Consider the following 16,588-nt stretch of genomic DNA (forward strand, 5'->3'; position numbering starts at 1 on the left):
AATTTCATTTGATTATTTTTATTTGGTTTTGAATATCTAGATTTCCAAGGAATGAATGTAGGGATTTATAAAATTCATTAGGCTTAGGATTTGGAGTGTATATTTCATCTAAAATGATAGCCCACTTTATTTTATTTCACTTTAGTTTATTTGTTATTAAAAAAAATATTCTACCTTATATATCATTTCTAAAAATTTTATTTTCTAGTTTTGATGATGAAATTATTCATGCTATTATTATTATTATTTTATTATCTATCTCAATAATATTCTAACCACTAATAATTAATAATATTATATATTTTATATAACTTTTATTATAAGATTTATTTCATATTTTTTTTTTAATAATGATGATGATGGTATACTATTATTTTATTATTATTATTATTGTTGTTGTTGTTGTTGTTGTTGTTATTGTTATGTGACATTTTTTAAAATGCTATTTTTACCATGACTTCATTTTAGATTTTATAATTTTTTTTTAATTTTTATGAGATTTTACAATTTTCAAAATTATTCTTAAATCATTCAAAACTTTTAACATTTTTTTTTATTTTTATGAGATTTTATGTTTTTAAAATTATTGTTAAATCATTCAAAACTTTTGAATTTCTCGTCTCTACTCTCTAGTTTAAGTTCGAACGGGCCTGTTTGAACCGTCTCAACAATTCAGATGAAATTATGAATTCTATTTCATGAGACAAAGTTCCATCAAGAAATTTTATGGGAGAAGATCTATCATGGAAGCTTACATGACATGCATGAAGATTGATATTTTTTCGACTCTATTGATTTGGTCGAGGGCTCGAGGCTTACATTCATTAGAAGATGCAAAAGTGAGATCTATAATATTGAAGAAAAAGAAATCCAATGATGTTTTTTATGAACTTTCCTTTTAGGGAAGATGGTATGAATAATTAAATTTATTGAATGAGGTTGCTGGCGTATGATGTTAGGGAAACTTAACAATTAAGTTTGATTTTGATGTGAGCATGTATTTATTGCGCACATTGGGTTGCTAACTCACTAGAAACATTAATCATTTGAGAATCCATAACACAAACTCAAGTCCTTGGCGTGTAATCAATTTAGTTGACATCATATGTATTTGAAGGGCATTATGGTGATTTGATCATTGGAAGAATATGTATCTTTTTTGATTTTCGGAGAGTTGCAATCTTTTGGGTCACCTAAGAGTTTAGTGGAAGACATATTATAGTCTATTTGGAGACCCTAAATGTATTTGCATAATTTTAAATATTTTGGTACAAATATCAGTTTTTTGCACATCATTCATAAACTCTCTATTCATGAAGTTTTTGTCTCTAAAACACCTTTGGGACTATATATATTTAGGGAATTCTGAGATTCTATGTATTTTAAAATACCCTCAAATATATGGTGAAAATTATATTTGTTTACCATAATTTATGGGATTTACAAGCAGTTTTTTTGTAAATTACTTTATGGTTTAATTATACTTGATTGACGGTCTTGACATCTTAGTAAATATGCAATTACAGCTAAGGGCTGTTTGTATTTATTGAGTTTATTTTGACCCTTTTGGCTTAGTTAGATGGAGGTCCACATGTCATACAAAAAAATGTCAGCCCAATCAAGTCCTCTAGCCTTGGATGATTTTGGCATGGTTAAATCCTATGAATTATAGAATTCATGATTGTTTGAATGGAAATTTTATTATCATTATTACTTGTTGAAGAATTTGCTTGTAGCATAAGTTTTTTAAATTTTATTACTACTTGGAACACATTAACTAACTAATAAAGTCATTGATGTGCTTACAGCTTAATGAATATATAGTTGTGTCTTAATCCATAATGAATATCTAATCGTAACCTCATCCAATTGCATGTGATTTTATCATAAAATATTAATAGTTGGGTTTAAGAGCTTGAATTTGTGAAATTAACTTATTATCCTTATAAAGCTACATTATGATGAATACATAATTGATTTGATCATTGTTAAAAAAGATTTGTTTATTTAGTTTAGCTTGTAATAAAATGTTTATATCGGAAAAATTTAAAAACCAAAATATCTATTAGGTCAATTTTGAGGGAGTTGATAGCATTGTGTTGCCTTTTATTAATTCTAAAGGCGATAAGTTAGCATATAATGAATGCATAATACTCTTGCCATATATGAGCATGCTAGGGTATACACGCTGGTGCAGTTAGTGAACTTTTGATGGATTATAACTTTTTTTTCTATTAAAATATGATGCATTCTTTCTTATTTTGTGGAACATATTTCATCCTTCTCCAAAATAATGTGACTATAATAGTTGTGTCGGAGATCTTGAGATTTTTGTTAAATTTTGCTGTGTGAAGATATAGTTGACATGCACATTGAGCTTTTGGCATTATTATGTAGATATTTGAAAAACTCTTAAAAAAAACTAATCAGTTCCTTCTTGATGTTGTTGGAGGTGTAACTCATTGATACATCGTTCTTGACCTATTTTGCACATTAAGAGGTAGAGGTGGACTAGGTGTATAAGTGAGCTGAGCAGCTCGAGATTTGGCTTGAACTCAACTCATTCACTATCTCACGAGTCGAGCTTATTGAGCCATTAACTTAAGCTCATATTTCATGTATGTGTATGTATGAGCTCTTGTTCTAGCTATAACTTGTTCGGCTTGTTGGCTTGTTGGCTTGTGAGCTGACTTTGATTAAAGTTAAATTCTTAATCCTCATTATTTGATATAGGATCTGTTTGTTAAGTCATGCACTTCTCATTTTCTACAAAGGCTGCTGGTCCTATCACTTCATTTGCTAGCGAGCTCCTATCATGAGACTCGCAACTTCCCCCAACACCGCTGGTCTTATTTCTTCTCCAGTGAGCTGTTGTCGCATAAATAATGTTTTTGGTTGCATTATTGCCTTCTCCAACGAGCTCCCATTGTGTCATCTCTTAATATTGTTATTGGTCTCATTGTTGCTTTATATAGTGAGCTCTCATCATGTTTTCTCTCAACAATTCTACTAGTATGATTGCTAATTTCTCCAACGTGCTTCCCCCAAATATTTTAACTCGATCTTGAGCGCATTGTTGTTCTGGTGAGTTGCGCTAGAGCTCAAGCTCAAGCCTGCCATTGGATAGGCAAGTGGAGCTCGACTTAGCCTTGATTCGAACTTGAATTGACTCTTTTAGTCCTGAAAGGAGGACAAACATGGACTGAGCTATATATGTTGGAAGTAGACTGAGGCTGGATTTGTTTGAGAACTTGCAAAGCATATAAGTTGATGCCATCATTGTAAGCTACATCTTAGCATTTCATTATCAAATTCTTGATGATTTGGCAGCCTTTTTTGTTATCCTTTCTACGTTTAATTTTCACCTTATTGCGACAGTTACAAGTTTGATAGGGAAATATTTGTTTGATTCATATTGGTTGTGCATCTCATCACTGGCAAGGTTTGGGGCACTCAGCACGATCAATTAGCTAATCTTCTTGACTGGTAATATTTGGAAACTTGTGCAGCAATGGGCATTTTTCAATTGCATCGTGCAGTTAGCTGGCATGCCTTCACAATATAATGCTTTTAGCCTAGCTTGCAGATCTCCACCCTTCTATGAAATAAAATTATCTTTGTCTTAGGTCTTGCTTTTAATGGGGTAAAAGACTATAGATGCAATTTCTTGATGATTATAGTACTTGCTTTCTCCTATTATCTTGCTTCAAATATATATATTTTTTGCGATGCTGTCATGAATCTGATTTGGAAATATAATTCTTATTCGGGTAAAGATATTTTCTCAAGTTTATATTTTGTTTAGGATTCTGTTTACTAAGCAATGCTTGGACTGATGCATGAGGACCATTTAGGACTAGTTTATTTCAGTGCAAGTGTCAGAAAGTGATTGAATCTTACTTTTAGAGGCGAGTTCAAGTATTTGGTTGAAAATGAATGAAAGTGAATAATATTTCTTGAATCTCATCTTCCAAAATGTGAAGTGGGCATCAATCTTGAGGGTTAAGAAGTCCACTTCAGTTTTTTTTTTATAACTTTAAGAATACTTGAATAATAATAAATTAATGAGATGATGGATTGAAATATTAATGAGATAATAATAATAATAATAATCTCTGATATATAGCACAAATCTCTGTATTTCCATCACCATGAACTTGTTAAGTTTTTTTTTTTGTGTGGCGGGCAGCAATTTAGGCTTTATCCACTAAGAGCACTTCCAATGTATATACTTAGAATGCACCAGATATGCAGGTCGTCATGTGCTAACAAAATAAGATGCTTGCAGTTTGGTTGCTTGGCGATGACAGTTTGATACCGAATGTTTGCCATTAAAAGAGAAGCATAATTCTAAGTTTAGTGTTGCAGAGATGAGGATGCTTAGGTGGATGAGTGGCTTTACCCTTAGAGATAGAATACGAAATGGGCATATACGTGAAAAATTGGAGTAGCTCCAGTGGAAGATAAGATTAGAGAAAGTCTCCTTAGATGGTTTGGTCACATTAATTGGAGTCCTTCCGATGACCCGGTTAGGAAAGTTGAGGTATTAGATTCGACTTATGTTAAGAAAGGTAGATGTAGACCTAAAAAACTTGGTTAGAAAATATTAGAAATAATCATTCTTTATTAGATTTAAATGAGAATTTGACTTTTAACAGGACACATTGGCGAAAAAGGATTCATGTAGCCGACCCCATGTAGTGGGACAAATGCTTGATGTTGTTGTTTTTGTTGTATTGTGCTATGATGCTTGCATGAATGTTTCTTGTTGGTGCAAAAGATGTACTGCTAAGTTATGTTAGCCAGCCATATTTAAGATGCAGTTTGTTTCATCATTGTCTACAGGTTTGTGGATATCCTGACCGGCTTTAAAAGGTTTTAGTGTTTTACCTAGATGGTTATATTTCTATTTCAAAATTAAGGCCCTATTTACAACTATTCTTTGTAAATTATGAAGATGCTTATAAATGATATCCAAAATAAAATACCTTGATATGCAATATTTGATTTTATTAGTTATAGATGGAATATTTTTATATATGAGGTCTCTTCTAAATTGAAATTTAGAATGATAGGGGAAACTTTTAGGAGATAGAGCTCAAGATTAGTGGAACATATAGCTAGCAAAAAAAATGAAATCTTAATGGAAGTGAAATTGATAATAATTAAAGTCAATATTGCTAGAAGATCAATATTTGGATGTGATGCATTTAATTACCTTGATCTAAAGAATATTAATATTGACATAAACATAATTTTTATGCTAATCCAAGGTGTTAAATTAGCAAGAAATTACTAGTAGCTAAGCTAAGCATGCCAAAGCTAAGAATGTTAAAATGGATGTGTTTGTACTTTGAGGAATATATTGAGAAATGATTGTTTTAGAGGGCTAATGGAAGTGTCACTTATTGAAGATATAGTAGCAGAGCCTTAATAGTTGGGCGTGCGTGGTAGGGGGCAAAAGATTCGACAATAATAATTAATTCATTGCGGATGTCGAATGTGTCTAGAGTCCAATGAAAATACGCATAATCACCCCCTACTCGGTACCGTGGCTCGGCACCAAGTTCAATACTGTTCGGTACTGGATGACGTGGATGCACCTAATTCGCCTCTGAACGATAAGCTGTGTCCAGTGTCCGCACAGAATAATCTCTCAGAGAGTAGAGGGGTGTACCTGCCTATATCTTTCTTTTGGTAAGCTTGGTGTGATTTTAGATTTTAGCACTTAAACTTTTGCACCTGTAATTGTCGGTGAACTTTTGTGTCTTGAAGGCACTCTTGATGGTAATTAGCTTAATGCTAATTAGGTCTTAATGCCAACTCTTGTCCATCTCCTCCAGTTTTCTATTCCTGTAATACCTTCCAATCAGTGCAGCACTTAAAGCAACTCACGGGTCCATAAGCTGCTTTTGCTTGCTTTTTTATGTTCGTCCACTTATTATGCTTTCCAATTTTTTAAGACCGTATCCGTAATCTCACTTATTAATTTAATCACTGTAAGGATAACCTGCTCTAGCTCTTTTTGGAAATGGCCGTCCAATTGACACTTAAAGTCTCTAGCGTCTAAGGCTTCGTTTGAGATAGCTTTCTTACTACTTCTTGAAGCGGCTTTTTAGTTCAAAAATTAAAAATTATGAACTATAAAGCTGCTTTAAGAAGCAGTAAGAAAATCGTTCCAAATGAAGTCTAAGATGATTTATCTGCTTGAGGCTTCTCGTTTTTTTTATTGAGTAATTCTCATTGGCACTACCGAGAAACTTCTCTCCGATGCATGTTTTCTTAAGTGCTGCATTTGTATAGCTTCTCTGATCAGAAAGATAAAAAGGATTTGTGGATATGTTTCACAAGGTTAAGATCATCTTGCAGTTACCATATTAAATTTTTTTGTGCAATTACTAAATCCTAGCCGTGCAAAACAATTTGGACAGCTGTGATTGAATCTAACAAAACACAAGTGATTTTGTGATGATTTTTTTTTTTTGGGGATTCATTCCCAACCACCCAAAGTGTGTTGCGTGGTTGGGATTATGTATCTGGGGGATTTGAACCTGTACTTCACATATTCCACTGTGGTATAATTTTTTTTTTTTTTTTTGAGAGAAATTGGGGCTTTGCCCTTCTATTAACTGGTAAATATTATAGAAAAGAACAAAACCTGTAATACATATAACCCATTTCCAATACACAAAACAAACCAAAAAGATCAAAAAAGGTCCAACCGGACTCAGAACAAAAAAGAATTCAGCAAATCAGGCAATAAAGCATCTCCAGAAAAATGAAGATACAATGCCTGAAAAATATACGAGTAAGCAGCGACCAGAGCTCTCCCCGGTTGCCAGAAACCTGTCCCAACATCGAAGAAAATTCAAGAGCAGACAGCCATCCATGGGGAAGAAGAGACTCGCCCCAGGTTGACACACAAAAAACTCGGACTTCACAGGCAAAACGAAAAGCATAGGCCGTCCAAAGGGAGAGACAGAGAGCTGAATTCAGTCATCATCGTCCGGTGAGAGTAAGTAGAGCCCAACAGTCTACTTACTCCCAAGACCTGCTCCCATAACCAAAACAACGTGGAAAAACTTGTTTCAATCTATCAGCATTTCTCCATCTTAACAATTTAGCTCCAACAACTTTCTGAATTTTAAGAATTGTGCCATTAACAGTTGATTGAGATGAGCTAAACCGCCTGTCATTCCTCTCTCTCCATATAAAATAGATAGAACAACATAGAACAAGAAAACAAAATTGCTTTTGGGTGTTGCCTAATCTAGGATGGTCATTGAAGAAATCAAAACACTGGATCATAGTAGGCCTTAGCAGAAATTCATTTAAAGCAGGAAGCAGATGTTTTACTATCATAAACGAGTAGTCACATTGGAAAAAAAGATGACTTGTGCTGTCATGGCCGTTAGAACACAGGGAGCATTCATGCATAACCTCAATATTCCTTAATGCAAGGACTTCAGCAGTTTTAAGACCACCCTTAAAAGCTAGCCAAGTGAAAGATGAATACCGTAAAGCACATCGCTTATGCCATACATATGAATGCCAATTCACAGTCATATGTTCTTGATAGTAATGTAGATTGAAAGTTTTAAAACATGGCTTATCAATCCCAATCCAAGATAGAGTGTGATAAGGGGAGGGGAGAATGGGAACCTTTCTAATAATAGTTGCAGCTTCAGTACCCCATAAAACCGGAATAACCCAGCCCCCACCAGAAATATAATCCTTAACAGCAGCTTGAGAGGGGGAAATGAGAGGAAGAGTTTCAGCCAAAGTTTTACCCAGACACCAAGGATCCCAAAACATAGATAATAGGCAGTTTTCACTATCTATATTAAGGGTAATACTATCTTTTACTTTCCCAGCCATATTGCATATGAGCTTCCAGTATCAGGGGGCCTTAGTATAATTTATTTTTTAGGTTTTGTTTTTAGTTATTATTTTTTGGCCAATTTATAAGAGGGAGCATGTTTTAAGTCTAATTTAGCTTAAGGAGCAGGTTAATAAAAAGGTTTAAAAAAAGAGTAAATACGGAACTTCTCCAATTTCTATAAATAATCATGGCTTTTTTTTCAATATTATTTTCAAATTTGAGAGGAAAGCGGAACATGAATTTACGGTTTCTTAAGAAACCAATTTCTCAAAAAAAAAAAAAAAAAAAAAAAAAAAAAAAAAAACCGGAATATCAAGAAACTGTTCTTTTACGAAACCAAAAATTTATAGTAGTTTTTCATGTACCAGATTAATGGAAAAATCGGGTTCTTAAGAAATTGAAATCGTAATTTCATGATTAGGTTTCTTCTCAAATCTTAAAATAATTTAAAAAATAAAATTAAACCGTGGTTATTTATAGAAATGGGAGAAGTTTGTTTCATATTTGCTCCTTTTTAAATTTATATTAATATGCTTACTTAAGTTAATTTAGATTTAAAACATACTCCTTTCTTTAAATTGACCTTACTTTTTTGATATTTTTAACAAAAAAATTACTATAAAAATAATAAAAAAGCTTTCAAATGAACTCTTAATTAATTAATTTGGGATAATTTTAATGTTGCTTTTAAAAGTAACCTTTTAAATGTAATTTTTTTTAATAAAAATTTACTTTATAAAATAATAAGAAAATGATCCCAAATAAAATCTTAATTTATTTTGCTTATAGTAACGCACTCCTGATTTGCTTGTGTGCACTGTCTTTGTTGGCCTTCCAATGCAATGGTGAAATGGTGATGCTGATCTAATTTCTGGAGTTTTCTTAAGTATCTTATTTATGTAATGGTTGAGCTGTCTCCCTTCTCTATTTTATTCTTTTATTTGGCTAAAAGAAACTACTAGTGCTTAGGGTTTGTGAGTTGGAGAATAAGTTAATGACAAGTATTTTTCAGGTCATGTTAATATGTTTTGTTTTCGAGATTGTTCTGTTGAGCTTATTACCTCATCAGTGATTCGTGATGTTGGAGACAGCATCACGCGCTCATCTTTCTGATGATTGTGGTTGACACGTGTGTCATGTAGTCCGCGGGAAGTTGCTGTCCTGCTTTTTAATCTTGTCCTACTATGTTTGTAGATTTTAGCGGGGTGTCAATTTCGGGTCACTTGGCGGGTTTGGGTTGAATCCGAAATTGATCTGACATTGTTCTGATTCGGGTCAACCCGACACTTTTTTGCAAACGGGTCGATTTTCTGGACCCGAGCCTAACCCGCTTTGGGTTCAGGTCAACCCGACTGACCCGCGGAAAGGCAACTAACGTGGAATTGGCTGGGGCGCGCTCGAGGGCTCGACGCGGGACACGGGTAGCGCTCGAGTGCGCACCGTGGAACTGTCACGCGGGACTGACGCGGGACCGTCACGAGGGACGCGCGCGAGGGCTTGACCGTCACACGGGGCGCCCGCGAGGATGCAGGGCTTGCGCGAGGGCATGACGCGGGATGCGGAGCTCATGCGAGGGCGTGACATAGAACCATCACGCGGAACTGTGCGGGATAGCCGGGGTGGGGTCCTTCGGGCAAACAGATTTATGTGTTATTCTAGATCATTTCGGGTCATTCTTGGGTTTCCGAGTCAAGCCGACCCGGTTTTTCAAACGTGTCAGTTTTCCAGACCGGAACCCGACCCGCTTCGGGCTCGGGTCAACCCAAATCCGAAAATTTTTTGGTCGGGTCCAATATTGACAGCACTAATTTTAGTTGTGGATAGCTATTCAATTATTCTAGAAGAATCATCAAGATTATTATGTATTTTGTGAGTATTTATTATATATTTTTAAATATGCAGACCGCAATAAATACTAACAAAATATGAAACAAATTAGCAATTACTTATAAAATACTCATAAAATACATTGTAATACTCACAATTGTGCATTTTATGAGTATTTATTACTTTGTATTTCAAAATATACAGTAAATACTCACAAAATATGCAGTAAATCCGAACGGATCACCTTGTCCAGACTCCGCACAGAATAATTTCCTGTTCTCATAAGATGATTTTTTAAGATGATTTTTTTCTATAAATATTCTTATTAGAAAATTTTATAAACATTATTGATTTCAGGTTGTAAAAAGAGAAATTTGACTTTTATCTATCCTATAATAATATAAACCAGTGATAGCAGCAATGTGGTGAACTATCTGAAAGCTGCTGTGAAGAAACCATTCCCGATCAATGATGCTAGGTATGAAGATTTATCTTTCCTCAATAAGTTTGATTATTTCTTATTTAATTGGGTAGATAGAGATTGTAATAAGTTAGTAGATTGCCGTGCTAACTTGGCATTGTTTGGTGATTTTATTTGGGAAGATATTTGCTCTAATAATGTTCCTTCTAATTTCTTGTCATTATTAAAGGAGTGTGATAGAATTCCTATTACTTAGGTATGCTTCCGAAAAGAAGGGGTCTCTCGCTCTCTTGGAGAACGCCGCTCTAAACGTGGAAGATCGAAAGACCAGCTTGATTCTGCATTTCAATGGATTCAGATATGCTTCCGAAAATTCTTCTCGATAATTTGACATGTCGTTTGGAGATGATGGAATTGATTTTTGTGTTTAGACCTTTAATATATTTAGTTGTTATTATATATTTGTAAAATTAGAACTTTAATGAAAGTTGGGCACGATTTTTTAATATTATTATTTAATTACTTTAGTCTTTACGGGGTTTTGGAGGGAGTACGTGGCATGGCTGATATGACAATTCTTTTTATATGATTTTCTTTGAATGGGCGCTTTCTTTCTTCTTTTTAGATTTGCATCATATGAATGCGACTGTCATTAGTGGGATTATTGTGGCTTTTTAGCTTTTGTTTTTAGCTGTGGTGTCTACTCACAAAAGAATTTCGTTGGTGATATTTTTTTCCCTTTTATAGAAATATGGTCATCATCAATTTTATATTAATAAATTTCCATTCTCCAAAGTGTAGTGACATTTGTTTGTTATAGCTCTCTATTATTTCTTAAAATAATTCTTTTTAATAAAAATTAAAATTTTTATATAAAAAATGCTTTAAAAAATAGTAAAAAATCATCAAAAATGAAGCTTAAATTTATTATGTGAAATTTGGGCACAAATTTTTGCTTCTTTTTCATTAGTTTTAAGTGTCTTATTTACATTTTTAACATATTTAATGATGTAGGATAAGAAGGATTCTCATTGGATTATTTTTTGAAGTTCATTATTTTTTTTATTTTTTGATAATATAAAGTTTATTTGGGAATAATATAAATTGGTTAAATTAATAATTTAAGTGAACTAATATTTAAAATTCTTAAAATAAAGCGGTGATATTTATTTTGATGGGTTGTAAATATAGTTTATGGTTGAATTTCGAATTATGGATTTTGGTGTATTTTTTTTTGAGATTGTCTTATTTACTATAATTCTTCATGTATTTGATCCTATGATAAATAATTTAAATCTCTTAAACTTTTGTGAATCAATTATAGTTAATATTTTAGCTAATTTGAGGTATATGTTTTCTTTTTTTCTTTTTTATTTTTTTTATTTACTTCCACTACGACTTTCCAAATATCAAATCATATCTCTTTCATAAAAATCCAACGTTTGTTGTTCAATTATTGTGATTAGCATACATAAAAAAGATCATATCTTTCAAACCATAGATCCAATCCTATCCTCTAAAAATTGTCGCTATTAGTTAGCTAATATGTTATATTTTTTATCTTCTAGTCTTTACATTTTTCCATCAAAGAAAATTTAGCCTTCCCTTTTCATTAAATTTCAATTAAAATTTTATTCAAAAAGTTCTAAAATAATCACTTTCTTGTAGCTTTTCACCACCCTTAGACCTTCCACCTCCACTCCACAATACCCTTGGACCCAAAAATCTCCCTTGGTTATGTGATAAAAAGATCCAAAATCTCATAGCTTTTGCCATAAAAGATAAAAACATAATAATTCAAATAGGCTCCACCATCATTAAGAGCAGCAACTCTCCCTTTTAAGATATCTCAACCAAAGTTTCCATCCACCACATAACTTTTGTTTCAAGTGGAGGTCATATACGTCATCAAAGGGCATCAAGAAATTAAGGATTCGCTTGGGACGGCTTTTTTATTGCTTTCTAAAACGGAGTTTTAGTACAAATTTTTTTCTTTTTGTATTAAAACTACGTTTTAGAAAGCAGTAAAAAAGCCGTCCCAAACGAAGCCTAAGACTTCATTTGGTATGATTTTCTTTTTGCTTGTTTTAACCGCTGCTGTAGGGTAAAAAAAGTGCTGCGAGAACTTGTTTTAATAGTAGTGCCTAAGACTTCATTTGGGATGATTTTCTTTTTGCTTCTTAAAGTAGCTTAATAGTATAAAAATTTTAATTTTTTTATTAGAAAGCTGCTTTATGAAGCAGCAAGAAAGTCGTTCCAAAAGAAACCTAAGTGGTAATTAAAATTTCTTTTTCTTTGTTCTTACATTCTTTTGCTTTGGTAGAACTATGTCCTTGAAAATTTAGGACATTAGCATGTTATATTGGCAATTTTAAGATTAATTTGTTCGTCTTCATGCACTGAACAACACACAAAATTTTAGCTAATCCTTTTTTTAAAACCTCTTGCCCCTCTTGATACATGAGAGTTACAAAAAATGTAGGAGTGCAATTCATAAAAAATATATGTTTCATGCAATCTATTGAATGTAATTTTTAAATCATAAAATTAAAGTTGCACTTTTTTTTTGTAAGTTTATTAATGATTAATAAGTTTCATGCATGTTTATCTTCACTTATGAAAACAAATTGATAATACTTGAGACTTAAAAAGAAATTCATATGTAAAACATTTACATTTTATTATTGCGTGAACATGGATATATCATCAAAATATTATCTTGACTGGGCATGAATCTCGAGGCAAACTTATAGTCGAATTGAACGTCTTGAAAAGACAAACCCAACAACATCAAATTCGACTCAATCCGAGTCCAAATCAAAGACTCAATGCGTCTTTGGAAGGTTCAAATCATAATTCGAATTACAAAATGGTTTCCAGACATTACATGCTTATTATTGAATCGATCATCTCGATGAGATAAATCCAAAGAGCTCATGACCGTTGAATTTTGATATCATCTTGGACGCTACACCTTATGATCATTTTGACCTTCGTCACCTAGACAATTTGAATGAATCCAAAGAGCCCAAGCACCTAACAACAGTTGCTCGTTCATTATGATCCTTCCGACCTTCGTCACCAGAAAATTGTCTTTCTAACAACAATCGCCCGCCCGACTAAGGTCACTTCAACCTTCGCCGTTAGATAACAATTTTTTTTTACCATTTTCGTCCGCTGACTACGGTCCTTCAGACCTCCGTCGCTAGACTACAGTCCTTTAGACATCCATCGCCCACCGACTACAGTCCTTTTTCTGACTCCCGTCGCCTGACAACGATCTTTCTGACCTATGTCGCCCTCCGATTATGGTCATTCGTCGTCAGTGTCACTCGAATACCATCTTTTCGAATTCCATCGCCATCTAACTATATATGGTCCTGCCAACTTTAAGAACATTTCAATTCTGATTCTTCCAATTTCCACCATGTAATGCACTTTGTATGATGTATATTTGCTACATGAAACCAAGGCCTTCCCTCCAAGGAATGACCTTATTTGTAACTGATTGTACGTAAACACTAGTGGATTCATTCAAATTGAGTCAGGTCTCGTGGTTTTCCCCCCTTTTTCAGGGGTTTTCCACATACAAAAACTCTTGCGTCTCTTATGAACGCTACACCCTCTCTTTTATTTGATTGTGTGCTGGATCTTCGTACAAAGCTAAGACATTAAATGATAAAAGAAATTCTCTATAATAAAATATTATGGGTAAATAGTTGATCATGCACTTGACCTGATATGACCCATTAGAGTATATGATTGTATTGTTGTTTTGTGACTACTTGTTAAGTTCTTAGAGTAGCTGAGGATGACTCTAGGTGGAAGGCTAGGGTTTTTAGCAAATATGAGTTAAATTAAGCAATGAGAGTGGGGAGGCAACATTTGGAGAAGTTATTGAGGAGGCTAGGTTTAGTTTGGGATAATTTTGTTCTGCTTTCTAAATCAACTTTTTAGTTTAATAGTTTAATTGTATTTATCTAATATTTTTTATATTATTTAATAATTTAGTTGTCTTGAGAAATAAGACATATCTATTAAATCAAATACACATATAAAGATAACACTCCATATTGATACACAATATATTAGGATATTCTGGCCTAAGATTTTTCATATAAAACCCTCTTCTAAGGAATTTTATTGAGATTAAGGCTTCGTTTAGGATGATTTTTGTACTGCTTATTAATGCAGCTTTTTAGTAAAAAAATTTTTTTACCAGAAAGCTATTCTAAGAAGCAATAAAAAAGCCGTTTGAGTCAGCTTTAGACCACCTTTTTTTCCTATTTGAAGAAATTGTTGTACTTAAAAGTAGCTTTATAAAACACTAGACAAATAGTCCTAAATGAAACCTAAGCTTCTAATAAGTAGCATGAAAATTATTGTATCTTAAAAAAACAAATCCCAACTTCTCACAAAATCTCTTAGAAAAAAAAAACTCAAAATCAAAATTATAATTTTTTTAAATAAAATTATTATGAGAAAAATAATTTTATAATAATCTTTGCAAAAACAATTTTTCAAGAGAGTTGCTTCACTCTTCTAGAAGCCATTCAAATAAGAGAGATTATTAGGTACGGAGTAAGGACGGCCGCACACAAGTATAAGGTATCCAGCTAGGTACCACTCGGTACTGCTGGGTACCGTTTGGTACCCAATACTTGTGCAGACGGTCCACACTCCGCACTTAATAATTTTTCTTCAAATAATTTACCTTTACTCCCCCTGGGGTTTAGAGTTTGGATAAGATCTAGATCATATCTAGTGAGGTATGATCCCTTTATCTAACAAGACGTTGGACTTGACATACAATAAACAAATATGGATGTGATATGTCATATTTCCTTTCAAAACAATAAAGAAAATAAAAAAAAATTAAAAAACACATAAAGTAAAGACCTAAAAATATTTTTTAAAGACTAATGCCTCATTAGAGACAACTTTTTTTATTACTTTCTAAAGTTGTAATTTTTCATAGATATTTTATATGTTATATTCTCATATTTATAAAAATATATTTATTCTACCACAATTTAATATATAAAAATAAAATTAAAATAGAATTATAGTTAATAACATTTATTATTTATTTCATCTCCTTATAGCTCTTATTTTTATATAAAAATAAATTATGGTCTCAATCATTAATGAAAATAATTGATAGAATATTTGAAAAATCTAATTTGCACCCAAATAAAAAAAAATTTATGACTTTGCCACTAAGTATAATTTCTAATATTTTGATCTCATGGTAAGATGATTTCAAGAGTTTTAAAGGCTAAATTGACCATTTTTTGCTAGGAGATGGAGATCCCTAATTTTTTTTTTCAAATTTGAAAAAAATATATTTATTTACTTTATAGAATATCATATTAATTTTAATTAATGTCATTCGCTTCTGATTTTTTTTTTAATTGTGAATAGTGATGACTATCTACTAAAATATTTCCATTTCTTAATCAAAGTAATTTTTTTTAATTTAACATTAATTGGTATTTAAATAAAGCTCGAGCGAATTTAGATTATCAGACATAATTATAACCCTACGAGCATAGGTGAATTAGCAGCCACTCGAGCCGGCTTATGGTTGCCGACAAAGCCAAGAACTTTCTTTATCGCATCTCTCGCGTAATTCTGTGGATTCAGGGGCCCACTGGAATTGGCTCGCCCATTTCATCTTCCAATCTTAGGTGTTAATTTTAGAGGCTTACATAAAATTAAGCTAGATTTTTAACCATAGAGATGCCTTTTGGTGTGATGGGAGAGAGCTCTCAAGTTTCAAGAGCTCTAGCATCTTCTTCGCCCCACCGCCAACCACATATCGCCGTCGGACTTCTGCCCGGTAACCGACTACCGCCGGACTTTAGCCCGACCTTCTTCAAACCATCGCTTGGCAAATGATCGCCGTCGGACTTTAGCCCGACCTTCGTCGAACCACCGCCCGATCGTCGACCGCCGTTGGACCTCCTCTCGCAACCAACTTGATTCTCTACCGGGCTACAAAGTATAATCCTTCCGACCTCCCTTGCCAGACAACAATCTTTCTGGACCCTAATCTCCTACCTACTACAATCATTTTGACCTCCATTTCCTGCTACAATCCTTCCGACCTCCATCATCGGACAATGGTCTTTTTGACCCCGGTCTTCTGCCGACTATGGTCTTGCTGACTAAACAAACATGTCAATGTTGATTAATGTAAGTTTCACATTGTAATGCACTCTATATGATGTACATTTATGAAATCAAGCCAATGCCTTCTCCCAAGGAAAGACCTCATTTATAATTGATTGCAAATACAAGTGGATTCATTCAAACTAGGTCAGGCCATGTGGTTTTTCCCCCTTTTCAGGAGTTTCCACATAAAAACTCTAGCGTCTCTTATGATCGCTACACCATCTCTTTCATCTGCTTGTGTGCTGGATCTTCGTACAATGCTAAGACGTTAAACTATATAT

The sequence above is a fragment of the Dendrobium catenatum genome, unplaced genomic scaffold (genome assembly GCF_001605985.2).
Source record: "Dendrobium catenatum unplaced genomic scaffold, ASM160598v2 fragScaff_scaffold_1342, whole genome shotgun sequence".
Lineage (NCBI taxonomy): Eukaryota > Viridiplantae > Streptophyta > Magnoliopsida > Asparagales > Orchidaceae > Dendrobium > Dendrobium catenatum.